Source organism: Miniopterus schreibersii (genome assembly GCF_964146895.1).
Source record: "Miniopterus schreibersii genome assembly, chromosome: 6".
Taxonomy (NCBI): domain Eukaryota; kingdom Metazoa; phylum Chordata; class Mammalia; order Chiroptera; family Miniopteridae; genus Miniopterus; species Miniopterus schreibersii.
In genome coordinates, this window is record NC_138107.1 from 86174672 (window position 1) to 86197841 (window position 23170).

The 23170-nt window shown below is 42.8% G+C and overlaps 1 long non-coding RNA gene across 2 annotated transcripts in view; it reads left to right on the plus strand.

Moving 5' to 3' along the window:
- Positions 1–3720: 3720 nt before the first annotated feature.
- Positions 3721–23170, plus strand: part of LOC308558229 — a 47912-nt gene continuing 28462 nt past the window's right edge. Inside the window, exon 1 of one of the 2 annotated variants that reach the window (XR_013998969.1) lies at positions 3721–3818. This is a non-coding gene — a long non-coding RNA (uncharacterized lncRNA). The remainder of the gene's footprint in view (positions 3819–23170) is intronic. The other variant, XR_013998970.1, reaches the window with a different exon arrangement.

Here is a 23170-nt window from a genome sequence, read left to right on the forward strand (position 1 = left end):
ATGTCCTTCTTAAACTGCAACTGTGGTAGTGTGTGGTTGAGAGAAATGGTTGGATGTAGCTGGCTATGCAGAGTGCACACCACGGGCATTTCCTCCTAGCTCTGAATGCTGTCTTTTTGTAATGAAGCCTAAGCTGGCACTGGCATTTTTGGCTCTCAGGATCTATTGAAAAACAAAAGGCTTGCATCTAATTCTCCAAAAGCTCTAGGTCCTTTGCCACGGACACCTTCCGTACCCCTATATCTAGGATCCAGTTTCCCGATCCCTGTGCTGAATGTCTTGGCGGAAGGGCTTGAGTCAGTAGAAACTGGATCTTCAGTATCTGGAAGTCTCGGGGGAGAGGGGTTCGGAAACTAACCCAGACACCCTGCTGGGATTTCTGATGCTTCGTGCCTGCAGGCCCAGCCTTAGAATCATACAGCGGTGCTCAGCGATGCTCACACTTCTTCCCAGGTGCACAGCCAAATGATGATGAGTGTAAAATATTTACGTCACAACCTAATTATCAGACTGTTACCAAGATGCCTATCAGATCCAATTGTAGCTCTGAGCTCACTGTGTGACCCAAGGCAAGGCAGATGTAAAGATAGTGTAATTTTCAAAGAAAGGTCACGTATCTCTCAGAACTTTTGGGAGCTTGATCAGGGTAGTAAGAAGTTTGTTTCAAACATGAATCTAGAGCTAAAGGACAGCCAGTTAATAAGTCATAGTCATGAATGAGAGACAGACACTTTCTTCTAGTAATTACTATTTAACAATTATTATGGATTGGTTTACTTTCTTCAAATGTGTTGCCAAATTTTCTAATATTTCAAAGTTGTTTGAACACAATGAAATGAGAATTGTTGGATGAGTGGGATTTCAAAGGCCAGTGGAAGGGTCCCTATTGCCAAATCTCCTTCCTGATAGCTCCCAGTTGCCTCAAATTTCCAAATGATAGGTAATCATTTTCATTTCATAAATAGACTTATTAAAGCTTAAAATGTAGATTCACAACATATTTAATAGATTGCTATAAATGAGCCTTCAAGTTAACATAAGAAAACCATTCTCATCCTCAAAAGGCAGAAACAGAATAGGTCCCTAAGGGGTGGTGGTGGGTGATATGGGGGATGGAGGGCACCCAAGAGTCACAGGGAACAGAAAGAATAGTAAAAATAAGAACCAACAGTGCAGTGTTTGGCCACTAGGAAGCATTTTATAAACCTGATCTGTTATTTACTTATTTTTTAACAATATATCTTTATTGATTTCAGAGAGAGGAAGGGAGAGGAAGATAGAAACATCAATGATGAGAGTCGTTGACTGGCTGCCTCATGCATGCCCCCGACTGGGGACCAAGGACCTCGACCTCCTGGGTGTGTGCGCTGGGCGTGTGCCCTGACCAGGAATCCAACCTTGATCTCCTGGATTATAGGTCGATGCTTAATGGCTTAGCCATGTAGGCTGGGCTATTATTTTTGATTGTGTACCTTTTATGTATCAGGCACTGTATTAAGTACTTTACATAAATTATTTAATTTCTTCAACAGCCCTGTGGGGTAGTTAAGAAGCAGAGTGTATGGTTAAAGCAGCAGTGTTAGGCAGCTTGTTTTTGTTGTCACTTGTTCATAAGTGGTAGAAGCAGGATTTCAGTGAAGACACCTGCTCCAAAGGCCATTCACATAACCATGGACACTGTGGGCAACCACAGAGGTGGGAAACAAACTTGAGGGCCTTTGCAGATGTGCCGAGAGTTGGCTAAATGTGTGCCTAACTGTGCTTGGATGAGCGAGTTTACACATGTGGGCCTTAAGGAAAGCCGTGCTATTAGGAGAAGAGTGGCTTCAAGGTTAATCGTTTTTCATTTTGCGTAAGAACACCCGTGATGTTCAGTCTTGATGGTATTTGTTAAATAATTTTTATGCCGTTACATAGATTATATTTGTTAAGTCAAGTACTTAACAAATGTATTTCTTCCAATGCAGTTTCTCCTTTATTCCTTTTAGTAACTCTTTAAAGTCTGACAGTAGGGTCAGATTTAAAATTTTTTCTCCTGACCCTGATTGCCTACCCCACTGTGTGTGTGTGGGGGGGAATGTGAGGGAGGTAAGGGCCGCCACCTGCACCTTCCTTGGGGGGGGAGGGAGAGAGGACATGGGGGAGGGTAAGAGCCACCCTGTGCACCTTCCTTGGGGGGGGAGGGAGAGAGGACATGGGGGAGGGTAAGAGCCACCCTGTGCACCTTCCTTGGGGGGGGAGGGAGAGAGGACATGGGGGAGGGTAAGAGCCACCCTGTGCACCTTCCTTGGGGGGGGAGAGAGAGAGGACATGGGGAGGGTAAGGGCCGCCACCTGCACCTTCCTTGGGGGGGGGGGAGAGAGGACGTGGGGGAGGGTAAGAGCCGCCCTGTGCACCTTCCTTGGGGGGGGGGGAGAGGGAGGGAGAGAGGACATGGGGGAGGGTAAGAGCCGCCCTGTGCACCTTCCTTGGGGGGGAGGGAGAGAGGACATGGGGGAGGGTAAGAGCCGCCCTGTGCACCTTCCTTTGGCTCCCCACCATGTTTAGCGCGACACTGAGCTCTCGGTTGAAGCATAATTAATACTGATCACATTGAACTGAGTGAGGATTATCTTTTATGTTTAAGATACTCTAAGACCTAAATGTACTTTTTTCTTAAAGGTTTCAAAATTAATTGTGGGTGTGTTATATTATTATCAAATAATGCTGATATCAATACTTCTATTAAGTACATTAATAGAACTATTAATGTATTTGCCTGAGGCAAATATTGCTTATTTAAAAATCACGTTTTTTAAAAAATAAAAAACACCTAGGTAGCACTTGCCAACACTTGTGAAACCTTAGGCGTGGAATTTCAGAACTTAGGGACTCTTAGGCTAACTTTTCTTTCCTTTCTGACATCCAGAAATTCGCAGCAGCAGGAATTCTTACATCCGAAGCAGATTTGAGAAATTGGGCAAAACAGGAAAAAGTTCCGATCCCCTCCCGAGCGGCCGCTACGCTGAACTCCGCGGGGCACTTGATGCCTCGAGTCGGGGGGGAAGGACGGCGATGCCGCCCGCGCCAGAGGAGCTGCGCCCGTGCGGAGGCCCCGCGCCCGCGGGCTCCCGTCCCGGCAGGTCACCCGTGCGGCCGGGGGCCGTGCATTCTTCCCCGGGTGCGGAAACGGGACGCCCCCCGGTCCTCTCTCCGCCTGGAAAAGACGCCGAGCGCACCCCACCGACGCGCTTCAGCCGCCGTCCTCGCGGAGACGCGCGGTTCCGGGCGCGAGCAGGTCCGCGCGTCCGGCGGCTCTCACTGCCAGACACCGGCACGGCCACTTCCGGCTCCCGCCAAGTTCCCACGGCTCCCGGGCCCTGACGCTGCGGGGCAGGGGGACTCGCGTGGCTCCCACTGTGGCCCACGCCGTGGGGCAGCCGCGAGGGACAGGGCTGCGCGCTGCGCGCGTCGGGGCCGGAGCGCCTGGAGTTGGGGTTCCGTTAGTGGCAGCAGGTGGCGGTTGGGCGGCGGCTCGGGCGGGGCCGGAGCGCCAGGGGCGCGTGGCGCGGCCGCGACCCCAGACCGGAGCCGGCGGGCGGGGGGCGCGGGGGCGCCGGGCCGGCCGGGAGGCGCCTGCCAGCCGCTCGCTCGGGGTCACGTGGCGCGGTCACGTGGCGCGGAGCCGGGCCCAACGGCGGCGGCGGCGGCGGCTGAGGGAGGCGGAGACTCGCCCGAGACGCGGGGGGAGGCGGCGGCGGCGGCGGCGGCGGCGGCGGCGGGGCTGCTGCAGGCGGAGAGGCGCGGAGGAGCCGGGGCCGCCGCTCGGCCGCCCGGAGGTGAGGCGGGCCGGGGCCGCGGTCACGGGCCGCGGACGCCAACCTCTCCCGTGAGAAGTGGCGGCGACCCGAGTGCCGCCCGGGGCGCCCTCCGGAGCCGGGCCGGGCGCCTGTCCCCTCGAGGCGGGCGCAGGGGCCCCGAGCCCCGGCCAGGCCCTTGTGCCGGGCGCGGCGGGGGACGCGGCGGGCGGCGCGGGCGGGAGGGCGGCGGCCCCCCGGGCCGGGCGGGAGGCTGGGGCGGGCGGGGGCGGCGGGCCGGCCTCGGGGGGCTCTCCCGAAGGCGCGGGGACAGGGTGGCGGCACCGGGCTCGGCGCGGCGCCGGCCGCTGGTTAGCTGTTGTCGCCTTTTGTTCCAGCGTATCAGAAAATGGGGCGAAAGAGGAGCTCGGTGAGCGTGTGCGTGTGTGTAAATCAGGAGGCGTTTGGCTTGGAGCCATTTTTTTCTTACTTGTGGAGCCAGAAAATCCCTTGAAACGGTTTCCCCGGGGGAGACGGGGCTGTGCTCCTCCTCTTCCTCCCAAGCGTCTGGATGGAGTGATTTCCCTCCAGCCCCTGCCCACCTTCTGGTCCTGCAGTCTGTCTGTCTCCCTCGGTCCCGTCCTGCCCGCCCACCTCCGCGAAAGCCCGGGGCGAGCAGAGTGTCTGCAAAGCGGCCCGGTCACCTGTCGTGGCAGCTGCATGGAAAGGCTGGCGCTTCTGCTGTCTGTGCCGTTTCCTCTGGCAAATCTTGGGGATTCCGCTCAGAATACCAGCCCTTCCTCTTTTCCCTGCGCTTCAAAACAAAGTGCATGATGCCGAGTCTGAAGTTTGACCTGCTCAGGCAATTAGCAAGGGAGCGGTGTCCACTTTTTCCCGTCACATCATTTCAAGGTTGGAAAGGTGAGGGCCGTCTAGCTTTGTGGAAGGAAGTGAGGGTGACCCAGTCCTATTGTGGATGATGTGACTTACCTGCTAAATTGCCATAGTGATCAGGAAGTCTCCTTAACACTTTTCTCTTTGGGGACAATTAACTCCCCTTGCAGGGAGCTGTTTCCTGGATTTCTCTATTTGGGGACGACTCCTCTTGGTATTTTGCAGTAGTAGTTCAGCAGGTTTACTTAAGGATACCCAGTAGGCAGGTTTTAAAAAAAGCACAGGGAAAGTCATTTATTTTCAAGATTCTTAAGAATGTAAATATCCCTTTTCCTGGAGTGTGGGGAGGGGTTCCCTTCATGCCTCTGCGTCTCAGGTTTCCATTTCTTAGTAGTTGCAGTTTATTTCTTGCAGGAAAGGCCCCTGGGAATGGTGCTGTGGCCTTGGAGAGCAGTCACCACCAGGCGCCACAGCACCAGCTTGCTCTGGTTGAGGTTGTGATGGATGTGAAGTGACAGGGCACCTTGCACGTAGCCACACTGCAATCCGGAGAGCCACCGCTGAGTCTCCTGGCAGTCTCGCAGGGCAGTTTGCAAGCTGATTTCAACATTGTGCAGTGATAGACTCAGCAGATCTCAGGATCTCAGGCTCCTCATAGTTTACTGTCGTGGAAATGAGTATATGAATAAATCGTGAGTGGCCACATCTAGTGTTTATTTTCTCAATTTAAATGCTAGCACGATTTGTATGAAAGAATTTTTAGAGGATGTGAATTTCCTTTAAGTGCTCTGTCTTAGTAATGGTTGTGAAAAGTAGCAGTGTTTTCATGGGATGGGGGAGGTGTTGACCTCTAGAGTTAGAAGTATGTAATACTGAGAGGGATCATATAGGGAACAAATTTTAATACAATGGAGCTTTCAGACATGGAAGCAGAATGGAAAGCCAGGATTGCTTCCTGTACCTGAGAAATAATAATACAATGTATTTGCTACTATATGTTTTAAGACAATGATTTCTTCATTTAGAAAAGACATATATAATACTGAAATTTCTAGTTTTCATATTGAGGTATAAGAGTGGCAGTTTGCTTATTCACTTCTTTTCCCCTACGAAAACTCTAAGTAGAAAAAAAAGTTTTTAAAACCCATAATAGGATATGTGGTACATGAAACCTGTTTTACATTGAACCATCCAACATTGATGCTGAGATCCCAAGTAATGAAAGACCAGTAGTGAGATGGCAGCCTTCCTTCAAGCCAATTCAGCCCCCTCACTAGATGGTGTATAGGACAGAGGGTGAAACTTAGGTTTTCTTTTTGGTTTTACTGCAGATTCACTGAGTACTGGAATTTAGGAGTGTTTATTGAGTACCTGCCTTGTGCATGGCTAAGCTGGGACATTGTTCTTCATCTGTTCCACTGAATTTACAATATTAATTATAGTCTTTCCTGTTCCTTTCTGTGGATGAAGAAAGATTGAAAATGGATTGAGTGGCCCAACTATGCATGTAATTGATCAAGTGCATTAAAGATTGGGTAAAAACTATTAAAATGAGTTGATTTAGTTATGGCATTGGTTCCTATTTAGGATTCATGAAGTAGTTTAATATTACCAAAAGCTTTACTGAAATTATGTATTTGCCTTTAGTGAGACTGCAGGGACTATGCAATTCAAATGTCAAATGTTCATAGCAGTGTTATTTACAATAGCCAAGATCTGTAAACAGCCTAAGTGCCCATCAGTAGATGAATACACTTAAAAAAATGTACATTTACACAATGGAATACTATGCAGCTGAAAAAAGGATCTCTTACCCTTTGAGACAGAATGGAGGGACTTGGAGAGTATTACGCTAAACAGAATAATCCAGTTAGAGAAAGACAAGTATCACATGATCTCACTTATATGTGGAATATAATGAAAAGTATAAACTGATGAACAAAAAAGATCCAGAGGCATGGAACAGACTAATGAATCTCAGAGGGAAGGGGGGCAGGAAGAGATTAACCAAAGAACTTATGTGCATATATGTATAACCCATGGACACAGACAATAGTGCAGTAGGCTTGGGGGGAGTGTGTGGGGGGGATCATTGTGGGGAAAAGGGGGCATCTGTAATACTTTGAACAATAAAGAAAGTTTAAAAAATAAAATAGATTTCTTACAATTTAACATACTAAATATTTAGTGAGAAGATATATATAACCTAAAGTTTACCATCTTAACCCTTTTTTTTTAATCCTTGCCTGAGGACATGCTTAGAGAGAGGAAGGGAGAGAGAGAGAAAGGGGGAAACATTGATTGGTTGCCTTCTGTATGCTCCCCAAAACCCAGGTATGTGCTCTGACTGGGAATAGAACTGGCAACTTTTCAGTACACAGGACGTAGCTCAATCCACTGAGCCACTCTTAACCTTTTTTTTTAAAAAAAATGTCTTTATTGATTATCGAGAAGGAGGGAAGGAAAGAGAGAGATAGAAACATCAATGATGAGAGAGTCATTGATCACTGCTTCCTGCACACCCCCTGCTGGGGATCGAGCCCGAAACCCAGGCATGTGCCCTGACCGGGAATGGAACCACCATCTCCTGGATCCTAGGTCGATGCCCAACCGCTGAGCCATGCCTGGCCAGGCAGAATTTTTTTTCTTTTTAAGGCTGAATAATAAGTCATTGTATGTACATACTGCATTTTGTTTATAAACATTTTAAATTTTAACATACTAAATGTCAACAACCATGGTAACCTCAGGATAGAGTTCTCATTGGAATTTATAGATATCTTTGTTTAATTAAAACAGGAAAACAAATTAGTTGTTACTTAATGCACATTTCCTTTTTAATATATAGGACCCATGGGGGATAAAACTAGTACGTACGTTATGTCCTTGTTGGGTCCTATCATTTCCCTTCCATGTGGATAGTGATGTATGATACATCTTTCTGAAATGTGTGGCTCATGCAGATGACATTTTTGTTTCCCAGCTAATGTGATAATGGTGGATTCACCCTGCGGTATAATATAGATTGTATAGGAAGGGTGGGAATAATGCCTAATTATTTCCCTGTATTTACCACTTCCCAAAATCTTGTTAGTTCCCTAGCATCCTTCTATGGTGATGGATAAGGGTTTTTTCTTTTTGTGTGTATACTTATCTTTATGAACTTTTATTACCATATGTGTTTCAGTCCGTTTCAATTATCGCCCTTTTTTTAAAGTATTGATTTTTTTTTAGAAAGAGAAACATCTATTTGTTGTTCGACTTATTTATGCATTCATTGATTGCTTCTTGTATGTGCCCTGACTGGACATTGAACCCGAAACCTTGATGTATGGGACAACACTAACCAACTGAGCTACCTGGCAGGGCTCATTTACTGTCCTTTTGATGCTCAAATTGCCCAGTCTTTGGGCAGATAGGCTTATTTAGGTTCGCTCCAAGTCCTTATGGCACGTTTCTAGTAAACTATGATAGCTTCCTTGCTTTCTGGTATGACAAGATGTTTTAGGCTCATCCTGTACTGTACCTGTTCCAGATTTAGAGTCAGAACAGACCAGTTTGTAAAAGGAAAAAAAAGGAAAAGTAAATGACCAATAAACATATTAAAATAGTCAATTTCACTAGTAATTAAAGAAGTGAAATTAAAAGCAAATATAAGATACCATTTGTTGTAGATTGAATGTCTTCCCCAAATTCATACATTGAAGCTTTATTCCTGTGTGTGATGGTATTTGGAGATGGGGCCTTTGAGAGGTAGTTAGGGTTAAGTGGGGTCATGAGGCTGGAGCCCTTATGATGGGATTAGTGGCCTTATAAGAATAGACACACCAGAGAGCTTCCACCCTCCCTTCGCTTTCCCCCTACCAGGTCATGCACAAAGAAGAGTAGTGTGAGCGCGTAGCCTGTTGGCAGCTGGCTTCAGTGCCTTTGGGCTTATTTTGTTTGTCAGTTTCTTTTGTTCATTAGTTTCTTCTTAAAGAAAACCCTTCAACATTTCATGTAGTACTGGTTGGGTGGTGATGAACTCCTTTAGCTTTTCCTTATCTGTGAAGTTCTTTGTCTGACCGTCAATTCTAAACGATAGCTTTGCTGGTTAGAGTCATCTTGGTTTTAGGTTCTTGCTTTTCATCACTTTGAATATTTCTTGCAACTCCCTTCTGGCCTGCAAAGTTTCTGTTGAGAAACCAGCTGACAGTCGTATGGGCGCTCCCTTGTAGGTAACTAATTGCTTTTCTCTTGCTGCTTTTAAGATTCTCTCTTTGGCATTTTATTTTTTATTTTTTTATTTTTTAAATATGTTTTTATTGATTTGATGAGAATCATTGATCGGCTGCCTCCTGCACGCCCCCCGACCAGGGATCGAGCCCGCAACCCAGGCATGTGCCCTGACCGGGAATCAAACCACCATCTCCTGGATCTTAGGTCGATGCTCAACCGCCAAGCCATGCCAGCAGGGCACCTTTGGCATTTTAATTATGATGTGTCTTGGTGGGCCTCTCTGGGTTTCTCTTGTTTGGGACTCTCTGTGCATCTTGGACTTGTAAGTCTATTTCTTTCCCCACATAGGGAAAGTTTTCTGTAATAGTTTTTTCAAATAGGTTTTCAACTTCTTGCTCGCTCTCTCCTCCTTCTGGTATCCCCATAATGCGAATGTTGGGCCTCTTGAAGTTGTCCCAGAGACTCCGTATACCATTTACATACTTCTGGATTCTTTTTTCTTTTTGCTATTCTGATTGGAGGTTTTTGGCTTCCGCATATTCCGAATGGCTGATTTAGTTCTTGGCATCCTCTACTCTACTGTTGATTTCCTGTAAATTATTCTTCCTTTCAGTTAGTGTAGCCTTCATTTCTGACTGGTTCTTTATTATGCCATTCATGACCTCACTGGTTTCCTTAATAGTCTTACTAAGATTCTTGAGCATGCTTATAACCATTGTTTTGAACTCTATATCTAGTAGCTTGCTTGGCTCCATTTCATTCAGTTCTTTTTCTGGAGATTTCTTCTGTTCTTTCATTTGTGGCATGTTTCTTTGCCTCCACATTTTGGGTGCTTCCTGGTATTTGTTTCTATGTATTATGTAGAGCGGCTGTGTCTTCTGGTATTGGTAGAGTGGCTTTGTGTAGTAGGTGTCCTGTAGGGCCCAGTGGCTCAGCCTCCCCAGTCTCCTGAGCTGGGCCTTCTAGGTGCTCCTCTCTGTGTGCTGTGTGCACTGTCCTGCTGAAGTTCAACCTTGGTTGCTATGGTGTCACTGGGAGGAATTGATCCCCAGACTAATTGGCTGTGAGGACCAGCTGCAACTACAGCTGAAGAACTGCTGTCCTGGAGACACCCCTGTGGAGCAGGATTTACTTCAGTGGAGCTTTGTTGTTCACCAAGTGCACCCCTTGAGTGTGTCACTTGTGGATGTGGTAAGGTTGTAATCCAGCGTGGTCAAAGCTGACCACCAGGTGCACTGTCTCTGGGCCCTCCTGGGAGGTACAAAGTCAGCCTCTCTGCCTGTGCCCTGCCCAGGGCCCCCCAACATGAGCTACACAGCAATCTGTAGATGGCCACTACTTGTGCTGGGCTTGGAGGTGTCCAGGAGAGGCCAAGCTATGAACTAGTGCAGGCTGATGCTAGTGCCAGGCCTGGGGCCAACTTATCGAGAGGTATGGGGCGCGCTGAGGCCAGCCGCTGCTTGTTTGAGAGATTTTAGGAAAGTCATAAGCATGAGGCTAGAGAGGCCACTTGCATAGAAAAACCACTGGAAATGGCTTGGATGAGTTTGCAAGTAGGCAGGGGGCAGGGTCTCGGGGAATCACCAGGATGGGGTGGAAGGTGTGAGGTTGATGGAGATTCAGAGAAGGTGCCGGCTCTGTGGGGGGAAGGACTGGTCAAAGGAACAATGGCCTCTGCCAGCTCTTCTGTTTGGGAGAAAGCTGCTCCTCCACCTGTCACTCCGATTTCAGGCAAGTTAGTTCCTCCCCGAATGTCCCAGGTTCCTTTCAAACTGCGCCCAGGTCTGGAGCTCAGAGGGAGTGAGTCTGAGTGAGTCCATGTGCCGGCCCTTTTGGAGGAGCTGCCTGGGACTTCCACAGCCTCTGCGTCCCTCAGCCTCAATCCCCGCTGGTTTTTACAGCCAGAAGTTGTGGGACTTTTCTTCCTGGCACCGGCACCCTGGGCTGAGGGGCCTGATGTGGGGCTGGAACCCCCGCTCCTCTGGGAAACCTCCAATCCTGATATATCCCTCCCAATTTTAAACCAGGGCACCGGGTGTGGGACCTCGGCCTTCTCTCCGAGATTCAGCCCGGATCTGCCTGCATCTCCACCCCTCAATGCTTCTTCAGTTCCCTCGTTGTAGGACTTCTGTTCAGCTAGATTTCAGGAGGTTCTGAACGATGGTGGTTCTGTATTTTAGTTGTATTTTGATGTAGTTGTGGGAGGTGGCGGGTACCGCGGTTACCTACGCTGCTACCTTGTTGTCCTCGGGGTTGCTTTTAATTAAAGAAAGGGAAGACTACATATTCTGTTACATAAATTCGTTCCTCAGAAATGTTGAATTAATTACTGCATCTCCATAAATTACTACAAACTCTGGTAAGTTTGGATTTTCTTTTCCTTTTAACATACCTTTTTGACATGTTAGGACCTATACCAGTAGATCGACTCTATGTGGTTTTTTGCTTTCATAGAAAATGATGGGTCAAGATTAAAATTTTGGAGTATTAATGGATTTTTAAAATTTGATATTTTCTCCTTTAAATATGATTCACAGTAAAATCTATTTCCCTGATGTCCATAAGTAGGAGTAGAAGTACTTGGGTGGTGTCAGGGATACCCATCCTTGAGCGAAAGAGTGTTTTAAGATTAGAATTGAAAAGTAGTCTTTATGGAAAGCCTCCAGTAGTAATGGTGTAGTAGGTTGTAGAGTGTAGAAAATCATTCTGTAGGTGTGCAGAGGTGCTGTGCAGATAATATAGGCTTATTAGAACATCTTTCTCACTGTTACTATTTTTAATCAAAAACACAATTAGTCAAACTTTTTAAAATTTAAAGACTCAATTTAGACCTTAATGGTTGTGAAAGGATTTAGAAATGTATAATATAAGATATTGTTGTTAAATTATTGTTACAATTATTTCTGCTAGTCTTTCTTTTGGTAGTCTTACTACTTGGACATATTCTCCCAGTTTGGAATGGGCAGTGTAGAACCATTGGGCTAAAGAGTTTGTTGTATCAGATCTGTTCATGTCTGGTTAGGGCTAAGAAGTTGGCCTTTATAATGAATCATTTTTATAACAGAAGTCTCAACCTTTACTTTTAAGTCTCTGCTGTTCATCCAGTTAGTTCTGGTTGGAACTTTATATCTGCTTTCAGAAACTGTTGCTCAATGTTTTCAAGTTCCACTTAAATGTTGTAGACAAGACTTTACTGGGTTCAGAATTTTCTCATCCTTCTGAATGTTTCTTTTACCAGTTTCTTGTGAAAGACAAAAGAGAAGATTAGTTTAACCATGAGGCAGTTACTTCTGATTTGTGTGTGTGTATAGTTTTAAGTCTCTGGCAAGGAAAGTCAAGAGTTTTGTGTAGAAAACCCTTTCAGTTCCATGTTACTGTCCCCTACATACCTTTCCTTTAACTTTGGCTAATAAGAGTATATGTTATCACCCTAGGGGAACACATGGTGTTGTTAATTGATCTCTATGATAAAGAGTAGTTTCAGTCAGTACTGGGACAATTTTAATATTTATAAAAAGTTGATGAGTAGACTATGTTACCATATGCTGAGTTTATACAGGATTCTCTTCGAACATAATCAGTTTCTTAAGCTTCTGACACTGGCCCTCTTAGCCACAAAACCAGATGGACAAATTCAACTCCAATGGTTAGAATATCAAAACCTGCATCATAAGAAGTTAGCTTATGCTGTGTATGAAAACCCTGGTCAGCCAAAGCTGACATTTTAGGTGTGCAAAGTTGTGTTTAGAAGTGTTAAATAATCAGAATGTTTAACTATGTGTTAACATTTGTCAGATTAGAGAAGAATGCCTTCAAAAAGTCCTATCTGGATTTTATTTATCTGAGCAGGATGGGTCATGGGGACAGCAGGTGGATCAATGTGGTTAAAACTCAGGTTATGTTTTCCAGGGCTTCCCAGTAGCTGGAACCATCTTCATTTTGTTCTTGTCATCTTTTCTCATGAAATAAACTCAGTTTTGTGTTTCCTTTGTAAGAAGTTAATTTTTCTGAATTTTCTAATATCTGAATAATAAAATAAATTTTATAATATTTAAAATGCTTGGAATAAAACATAAGAGCTCTTAGCAAAAGATAGAAAGCTCACAGTTTTCTTATATTATTCCAGTAGTAGTAATTTTTAATACTGTGACAGAAGTGAGAATGCAAGTGACACACACACTGTTTTGTCTCCTTACCCAGCTTTGATTCTAAGGGACTTGGGAATGAATTAGGTAGTGTAGCATTGGGGTGCTGCCCAGAATCTATCCATTACAGCTTACTAGAGCATCAATTCCTACCTTTTCGGATTTATGGCATTCTATTTGTGTTTGATTTTGTATCTCCTTCCCTCCTCACCATTCTAATGGCTATGACAGCCAGGATTCTGTTATCAGTGGAGAGCAAAGTGCTGATATATGAAGTCCACAAATAATTGCCATAATTAAATTTTACATAATTATGTCAACCTTTAATTTTAACTAATCACTACCAAACCTTTCCTGGACCATTGACAAGCTGCACGGTTACATTATTATATGGTATAGATTTATTTACGTTTTTGATCAGTTAAAATTCATGTTACAAAAAATTTTGTGGTGCAGTTTAGTGAATCGGATTTGTATCTTATGTGTATTTATGTGCAAGAAATGTGATGGAGAAACATTAAGTACTATGTAGGCTCCTCCTAGGTAGACTAAAAATGCATCGATTTACAGAGGTAGGTAATAGAAGCAACAGAGGGTTCATCAGGTGCTTTGAAATCAGCCTTCTATGAATTTATTGTAAATTGTAAATAAGTAAAGATGACTCAAGATTGACTGATGGTTTAGAAATGGTGTGAGTATCGTGTTTAATTCCGAGAGCCGTGGGATATCACAGTGTCTTCCCTTTCTTAGCTTTCTTTGTTTTGCAAATAACTGGTCTCTTCGCTGGCTGACTAATGGTCATAGAAATGGAATCGCCTTTCCCCTCCTTTGCCTGTGTTCGGATGGCGAAGCTTTTTCTCTTTCACATGACACAAAGATGTGCATGTGCTTGGCTTTGGAGAATTGATCTGTCTCTGATGTATACAAGACAGCCATAAGTTTTGTGGGAGATAGGGTAAGCACTGTTTTGTGAAAGGTACCGATAATCTCTGGAGGTCAAATTTAAGCCAATTACTTCAACCTTTTAATTTCAGTCAGTTATTACCAAGCCTTTTACTAGATTGTTAATGACTAGCAAAATTGGTTAGAGTTGACCCTCTTCTGGCGCTAATAAGAGGTAAAGTGGACCCAAGGTGAGTGTCTGAAGAAGGCGGCGTACTGGGAAGTCTGGACTCATTCATGAATTAGATCATGGGTGAACTTCTAGAAGTTAAGATTCGATTTAATTCCTTTCTCTTCATTTTGTGTTCCTCTGGTCTTAAGTACTGTCTGTTACCACATAATGTTATTTTGAGAAGTAAACTGTCTTGTAGCATAGGAAATTCCAGGTAAGTAAGGCAATAGAAATCTGCCTAATTCTCTGGAAGAAGATAGTTAATCAGCTGGGATGCAAATTTTCAGCTACTGAAATTTTAGTCCCGTGGTTTGGTTTTAATCATGGTCACACTATTCTGTGTGAAAAATATTTGTTTCTTGGCCTCCATATCGTTTTATGTGTGATGTTTCAATGTCACTTGAGATTTTCAACTTTCTGCTTTATTTTTCATATGATAGATAATATGGGTAATATTCATTCTTAATATGATTCTAACTCTGACTTCATATAAATTATCTGTATATGGGACATCTGGAATGAAGTATATTCTCTCTTCAAATTCTCTGGTCCCCTTCTAAATTTAAAAACAGAAATGACAAAAACCAAGACATTACTAAGATAGGTTGGTTCTAATATAAACTACTAATCGAGGTGGATGCAACTGTATTTTATTTTAAAAGATACTTTTTCCAATCTATTGCACTCATATTAGCAAAAGATACACAGTTTAGGAGCAAAAAATGATGATAAAAGAAGTAAATTGGGATAAACTCACAAGTCAGATTCAAGGTATGCTAAAAAATGATTTGCTTTAGGGATGACAAATACTGCTTTCTAACCTAATATTTCTAAAGTTCTGAGTGCATACTGTCTAACTTGGAAGAGGATGTCCTGGGGAGATTTTACTTTTTCCGTATCTGATTTTCATATGAAGCTTCTAGGCTTATTCTCAAACCCCCATATTTCACTCTTAATCCAACCTCATTTCTTACATTCACTTTTAAAGGTAAATTATACAGAAACTTTTAGCATCTGATGACACTTTTAGACCCCCCACCAATAAAATCACTTTATTATTATATGAATAATTATTTCATTTCCTCAATTAAAATATTAAATGATTCAAAAATAAAAAAATTAAAAGATGTTTTTTCTTTGAATAGGTAAGTCTCTCTAGAAATCCAGGTAAATGGGGCTTCAGGTGGGAGGTGACTCCCCATCTGCGGTGAATGCTTTTCTGCTTCCTTTTTTCTGTCCATGCATTTGACTGGTGCAGAAATTTGAGTCTAGTTTGATATGCAAGGTCTTTGCACACCTTGATCTTCTCTTAGGACTCCCACTTCTGGTTGTAGTTTGACTTATTTTCACTGTTGTGGACACCAAGTAGCTAAGCTTGACATACTGGACTCATAAAGAGAAGAGTTTGGATTCTAGAAGGAGACTTTGGTTAGGAGTAGTCAGATTAAACAGAAGTGAGCTGCCTTTGGGGAAAGCTGTACTGAAGCTCTGCTTTCTCCAGCAGAACTTTCAGGCTAGGGGGAATCAGTGTATGGAAAGGGAAAAAAGCATGTGGTTCAAGGAGACTCTGAATTTGAGTTTGAACATGTCATAGATTTGAACTGTGTGAAAGCAGTGTAGCAGATAGAGCACCTAGGCATTTAGCCTTTCCCCCCTTCCCCCTTTAATAAAAAGTTTACTATATTATGGATATTAACCCCTTTTCTTGTGTGTATATTGTAAATACTTTCCCACTTTGTTGTTTGCTTTTCAACTCTAATTCCGCTCATAACATATTTTGATGTATAAAAGTTTAAATTTTGTATGTAGTCAAGTCTATCAGTCTTTTTTCCATAGCTTCTACTTTGATGGTTTGCTTAGGAAGCCTTTCCATGGACATTTTAATTTTTTTCCTTCTCTTCCCTTTCTTCCTTCCCTGCACTGCCCTCCCTTCCCCTCTCCTCTCCTCCTCTTTTAAGCAGACAGGTGTTTTAAACTCTTTTAAATTAGCTTTTTATTTTGGAATAATTTTGGACTTACAGAAAAAGTGCAAAGATAGTATAGAAAGTTCCCGTATACTCTTTACCCAATTTCCTCTAATGTTAACAACCTATGTAACTATAGAACATAAGTCAAAACTAAGAAATTAATACTGGTGCATTGTTATTAACTAAACTGTAGACTTCATTAAGATTTCACCAGTTTTGCCACTAATGTCCCTTTTCCAGGGAACCACACTGCATTAGACGGGTGAATGTAAAGAGGCCCAACCACCAGTGGCAAAGCAACAGGCTCTGTAGAGCAGCTGTGCTCAAAACACTGCATTTGTGTAGGGTGTGGCAGTTTTATAGTATATAATTCGTATGGAAAATATTCTTGGTCATTGGTCTTATTAGACACATCTGCCTAGGATGTGTCCATCTTGGCAGTGGTGCTGTTCTCCATGTGTGGGACCACACAGAACCTGTCCAAACTGCCAGTTGCTGCCTCCACTTTCCATGCATTGTGATTCCCTGCGATGTCTTTGCTCTCACAGTTACCCCATTCTTCTTTTGCCTGGACCAGAGTGGAACATCAGGATATGTTGTTGATTGTTAAGTCTTGGAGAGAGAGGCTCCCTCACTGTGAAGAAACTCACATTAAAATAAACCAAGAGTATCATTACTTTCACCCCCAGAACTAGTTTTCTAACTTTATTGCCTAGATGAAGCGTGTTGTACCTAATGAGGAAAAAATGTGGTTGACATGGATAAGTCCATGTCTTATTCTTTAGATAGGTTTGGAAGTCCCCGTGGCTTGCTTGCCCATCTCTACCCTTGCCTTAAGTGGAGAAAGATGAACCGAAGTAAGAGGTGGGGAGGCCAGGCTTAGGAAGTTAGGTAGAACTGGAAGCCTTATTGGTGGCTTCACGCCTGCTGCCTGATAAAAGTGGCATTAGCAGGGAGGCCTTAGATGCCTCTGCACTTACTGTCTTCTGGCTTCACAACTCATAGTCATTTATGTGAGTTGGGCTGAGCTTTCTTATCGGTACCCAGTAGCTTCTACTTGTGCATTCAAATCTCTCTCCTCATTGAAAACATTTAAACTTCCTTTATCTTTTGTGACTTGGGCCCCCCACTATAGAAAGTAGAGTATGATTGCTGTGCATGCCTGAGGAGGAGAGGGCAATCAGTGAAGGAACAGAGAAGAGGACATTGGCTTTGGTTTTCTACAGACCTGTAAGACAGTTTCTGTAGAGTTGTTATAGTCATCCCAACTGTTAGAGAGAATCAGTAGATCATATTGTAGAGCCTCCAACTAAGTCACAAGTAAGCCAGTAGAAATTGAATTTCTACAGTAGATATACCTACAACAGGAGTCAGCCCCCTCCCCCCCCCCGGAGTTTTTCTCCGAGGCATGTAACTTTTTGCATTGCAGGTAATAGTGTTTTCAACCTTTTCCCACGTATGCCATTTTGTTTGGTCTTCAAAGCAACCTTGCACATTATGTCAAGCACACATTTTCTTATTTTGTGAAGAAACCAAGGCCAAGGTGTTTGCCATGAAGAAGTACTAGGTATAAAGGTAGAATCTGATGTAGTCAGAGGGTCAGAGATGGCTTCCCTGAGGAAGTTGCAGAGCCCTTGGTGAGGGAGATCCCTTTTTGTGCTGGGACTTATATCCTGTGTCCAAGGATTTTGGTCTTTATTGCAAGAGCAGAGCCATAAAAGGTTTCAGTACTGGGGTGTGGCAGGAGTACAGTGAGCTATAAAGAAAACTGGTAAAGAAAACCTTGGCTTAGTATTCCAGAGTCAAGTTTAATTTGCTGAGCAGGCAAGAAGCAGTCAGTGGTTAAGGCCCTGGCAATTAGCAGGTACATCCAGAAAGCCCAGAGGAGCACCTCTACTTGGAATCTAGATTCTTTCCTTGTCATTGTGTGTGTGTGTACGCACCTTTCATGTTTTCTAACTTAGATGAATTTGTGAACAGTCTGTCATTCTCTTAATGTATGATCATTTAGGTTAAAAATCGTGGGAAGAAATCTATGTTGGGGTTATGAAAACAGGATGGATGGTTTCATTGTAAATAAAATTTTCAGGATGTAGTAATGTGTCTGAAATTGAACTTTCAGCATCTCCAAGGTTTTTCTCCACGTTTGATATAATATGATGGGCTCTGATTCTCATACATATGGATATATTAGAAATCTGGATTACATCCCAGTGTCGTCAGGCAGGGAATCTGCCTGAACTATAGAGTGGAACTGCAGTGGGAGCACAGTGTTCCTGTAATTATATCAGGATGTGATATGGTCCCTCTCTATGTTTATTAATTAGTGGAGTTGTAATGAGACTTCCCCCCCATGCTTTTAAGGATGCTGATCAGTGGGCATCCGGGCAGGATTTTAGTTGTGTTTGGGAGCCTTCTGTGTACAGGTGGGAGGGATTCGTGTTTCAGGTGGTGGCAGGTGAGCCTCCCGCCAAGTTGGCATGATGGGAACAGGACTCTTCTGGGTTGCCATCTGTTTGTGGCTGATAGGAAACCAGCAGTGACTTCGGAGGAATTTATGTTGAAATACTTGGGAATTAGTAAAGTTAAGACTGTGCTGATTGGGTACTGGTAGGTGGGGGAAATAGACTGTGTGGAGTGTTTTTATTATTAGTAATTTCAGAAGACAGCTGCTTGGGTTCAACAATCCTCAACCCCCCAAACCACAGCTCTTTTGTGTCCACCCAAGTCAGCCCCAGTTCTGAGTTGCCTATGGCAAGGGAACACCATATTTATATGACTGTCACATTGTGCACAGTGCTTGCCACTGAGGGGATTTAGTCGGTCTCTGTAACTCTTTTAATGTGTCAGGGTTTTTTTGTTGTTGTTTTTAAATTGTGGTAAAATACACCAAAAAATTACCATTTCAATCATTCATAAAATATAAAGTTCAGTGGCATTAAGTATATTCGTATTGTTGTGTGACCATCATGGTGGTGTTTTAGCCAGATGTTTTTATGTAGAGTTGTTCCTTGGTATCCTCAGGGGATTGGTTCCAGGACCCTCACAGATAGTAAAATCCACACATGCTCAGGTTCCTTATGTAAAATGGTGGAGTATTTGCATATAACCTATATTTGTATATAGGCTATAACAGGGTATGCCTACATATCACTTCATTTGTGTGGACTGAGTATAGTGCTTGGTGCATGGCAAATTCAAGTTTTGCTTTTTGGAGCTTTCTGGGATTTTCATTCTGCGGTTGATTGGATCCAGGGATGTGGATGCTTCCTCTTCATGTACCAAAATGTATAAAAAAATTGTCAGCGTGCTCTGTCTATTGTGGTGTCCCTTTGAGTTATAAACTTGAATTCGTTTTCTTCCCATATGGAAGTTGATTAGGTGAAGTGGAGGTGCTGTGCCCCCATTTCTCTGGGTTTGTTTTGCTGCTCTTGGACTTTGGAAGCTTTGCTTTCCAGGCACAATGAGTTTTGATAGTGTCTGGAAACTTTTCTTGGTCATGTCTGTATTATACTTTAAAGTCAGGGCGTAGAACAGATAACCGCTTACTTTGCCTTTAACTTAGTGTTATCAGGTAGGTTAACTAGAGGAGCTGACCTGCAGTGGCCTGGTGAGAATGCGTGAGGTTGGAGTTATCCTGTTCAGCCCCTGCCACAAAAGTGGGTTCTGAGGTATCGCTTGCTTCTTACTGGCTTGCAGCCCCTGCTGAGTTCAGTCTACTACCTGTAGGTTTCCATCTTGCCTCTTTCAGTCAACAGAAAGGACTGTAGAGCCCTCTGTTACTTAGAAGATTCTTGGTGACAACTAAAAGAGAGCTAACTGAACTCACTTATACCAAAAAAAGGGAATTTATTGAGAGGATTCTGGGCTGTATACTGGAATCTGGGCAGGGAAATAGCTCGGCCTCAGGTCAGACCCAGAGACTAAAACGCTATGTGAACGGGCCTAGAAAGCTTTTTCCTTCCCCTCTCTCCATCTCTAAGCTTCTTTCAGCACAGACCAATCTCCTCAACTCCTCAGTCCATGTGGCAGACGTGGCTGCCAATACCTTTTATAAAAAAAATATTACAACCCAACTGTTTTGAGAAAGACTATTTTCTCTGTGTTCTAGAAAATTCTGGAATTCTGGGAAGAACTGATGAGTGGTTCTAGAAAATGGTGACTCCCGTTTTAAGTATGGGGAGGATGGGAGCAGGTAGGACACTGTGCTACAAGTTTACAAAAGTGTAAGGGACACCCCTAATGGTAAGCAATCGTGAAAGGACCCAGGCTGTGAAAGCAACTAAGCTTTGCCTTAGAAACGAAACCAAAGCAAAACAATAAAGCCAAACACTAAACTAAAACACAGCACTACCACCATCACTACCAAGCAAGCTGAAGAGATGAAGCTGCTAAACAAATTGTGGAATTTTTTTAAAAATTAAATTTCTTTTTTAGTAAAAATAATTATAGCCTATTTTCATATCAGCATTGTTTGAACTCAGAGAAATTGTGGCCAAAGTTTAATTAATTAAGCACAATGACTTGATATGGGAGATATATTCCTGAAAACCCAAGTATAAAAATATATTTTAAATTATATTTTAAGTGCATGGGATTCCTGTTATTAGAAGGAATCCTTTTATAATGTTTTTCTAAAATCTAATTGGACTTTGTAAATTTGAATCTTCCTGTATCCCATTCATTCACTTCGATCAAAGAGTGCCAGTGGATTTCCTTCTTTGCTGTCAGTATCTTGTCAGGGTCACTGGTTCATTGGCAGATCATACCCTCCACTGGTTTCTGAGGCGAAGAGTAGCTGTTCCTCTTTTAGTTGTGTGGTTACACACATAGATCCCCTGTTTGAATTTGAGAACCCTCTGTGAATTGAAATGAAATTGGGATTGAAAACCCTGTGTGAATTGTGAACCTATATACAGTAATCCGAGGAGATTTGAAAGTATCACCTAGTGATTGCAAGGTGAAGAAAGAGTGGTCTGATAATTCTGGGAATTAATGCCATTTGGGAATTTGGGAATTAACGGATATGTTGGTTTGTCATCTTTTCAAATGTGTAGCGTCTACTTTATTTGCACATTTGTCATAAAGGTAGTTTATTACGCATTTGACTTCTTATGTATTTACCATTAAAACCCAAACAGTTTTCCCTCCTTAGAACACGTGGATTGTGTGGAAGTATGACTTATTACTGAAGCTGAGGGGGATTCAGATTAGCACCTGAATAAACATTGCTACAATGAAAGACACTTCTGGAAGGCTCTCTCAGATGCCCCTCACGCTGCTAAATTTCCTACCTTCAAAGGAGTAGGAAGCGTTTACTGCTTTGAAGGACATAAAAGCCAAGTGGTATTCTAAAATAGTTCAGAAAGAGCCCTGCTGTGGAATGAAAATTGGGAGTGCTGCATGTAGGTTGTGGGGAACCCTTTATCTCATGCGGCCTTTCTCTTCTTCTGTGCGCCTCTTTCTACATACCGTGGGGGGTGCCCCAGAAATATTATATCTTAATAGACTGTCTTGAACCATACCTCTCTCATTCAAAATGCAGAGCCAGAGAACTCCGAGGACTGGGAAAACTCAGTGCCTTCAAAATTACGTTAGAAGTTATAATGTAAAAACAGAAGAAAGATTATATATGAGAGGGTTGATTTTATGTGGTGCCTTATGACAACACAAAAAAATCAAATATTGTAAATTTGATAGGACACCACCTTTAGTTTATAAAACATGTTACGTTCTTCAGAGCATTTTTATAAATATCACCTTTGACCTTTATTTGTTGATAAATGTGATAAAGGGTGGAGCAAATAGTCATCCATTTACTGATGGAAAACTGAGTTTGGGAGAAGCTGTGCACCACTCAAAGTCTCCCAGCCATTACCTAGCAGGCAGATCAGAGCCCAGCTTCTGATTCCTGATCAGCTCCTTTCTCCATTTCACTTTCCCTGCCCATTCTTTTTAAAAGAAATCTTATTTGACAATAACTATTTAGTTATTTAGAGCCCAGTCTCTCCCACAAAAGAGTTGAGGTCACTTAAAAACAATGACTAACTTCTTAGGTGGATAGAAAATTTTGGCTCAAATGAGTTTCTAATTACACTTTGAAAATGAAGATAAGAGGAAAACTATTTGATTAAAGTTAAATCCTCTGGGCATCAAGAGCTCCTCACCAGTTTTTCAGTTAGGACTAGGACCCAAATTTAGGATTATATGAATGGAGAATGGAGTAACAAGTGAGGGAGCTTTGTGGTTACCTTAGCTTTGCTCTTTTGTTATACTTAGTGTATCAGTTTTTGATGTGCTTATAAATTTAATCATAAAAAGCAGCAAAATATTACAGTTCATTTGTAAAATGGAGGACAGTCACCTGTGGCCTCCACCATTATTAGAACTCTTAAGTAAAACATTCTTTTGAATTATTTTCTCATAGTTATAATTAAGACTACAAACACCTTTGTATGCTTTTTTAAAATTTAACAAGGTATATGCATTTTTTATGTTTTTATATAGTCTTCATAATTATACTACTTTATTGTGGTAAAATATATATAACATAATGTTTATGATTTTAACTATTTTAAAATGTACAGTTCAGTGACATTAACAACGTTCACATTGTTGTGCAAACACCACCACCATCCATTTCCAGAACTTTTTTTGTTTTCCCAATTGGAACTCTGTACCTGTTAAATAATAATTTCCTATTTCTGCCCTTTCCTTCCCCTGCAACCCGGCTCCTGGCACTTCTACTTGGTATCTCTGAATTTGACTACTTTAGGGACCTCATATAAGTGAAATCACATAGTATTTGCCCTTTGGTGCCTGGCTTATTTCATTTAGCATGATTTCTTCAAGTTCATCTATGTTGTAGCACATCAGAATTTTGTTTCCTTTCTGAATAATATTCCATTCTATTTATATACCACATTCTATCCATTTATCTGTTGATGTACACTTGGGTGATTATATATTTTTGAAGACTGTATAATATTCCACGAAGCAGTTAAATCATAATATACTTCAGTATTTGATTAGTATTGGGTATTTGGGTTGCTTCTA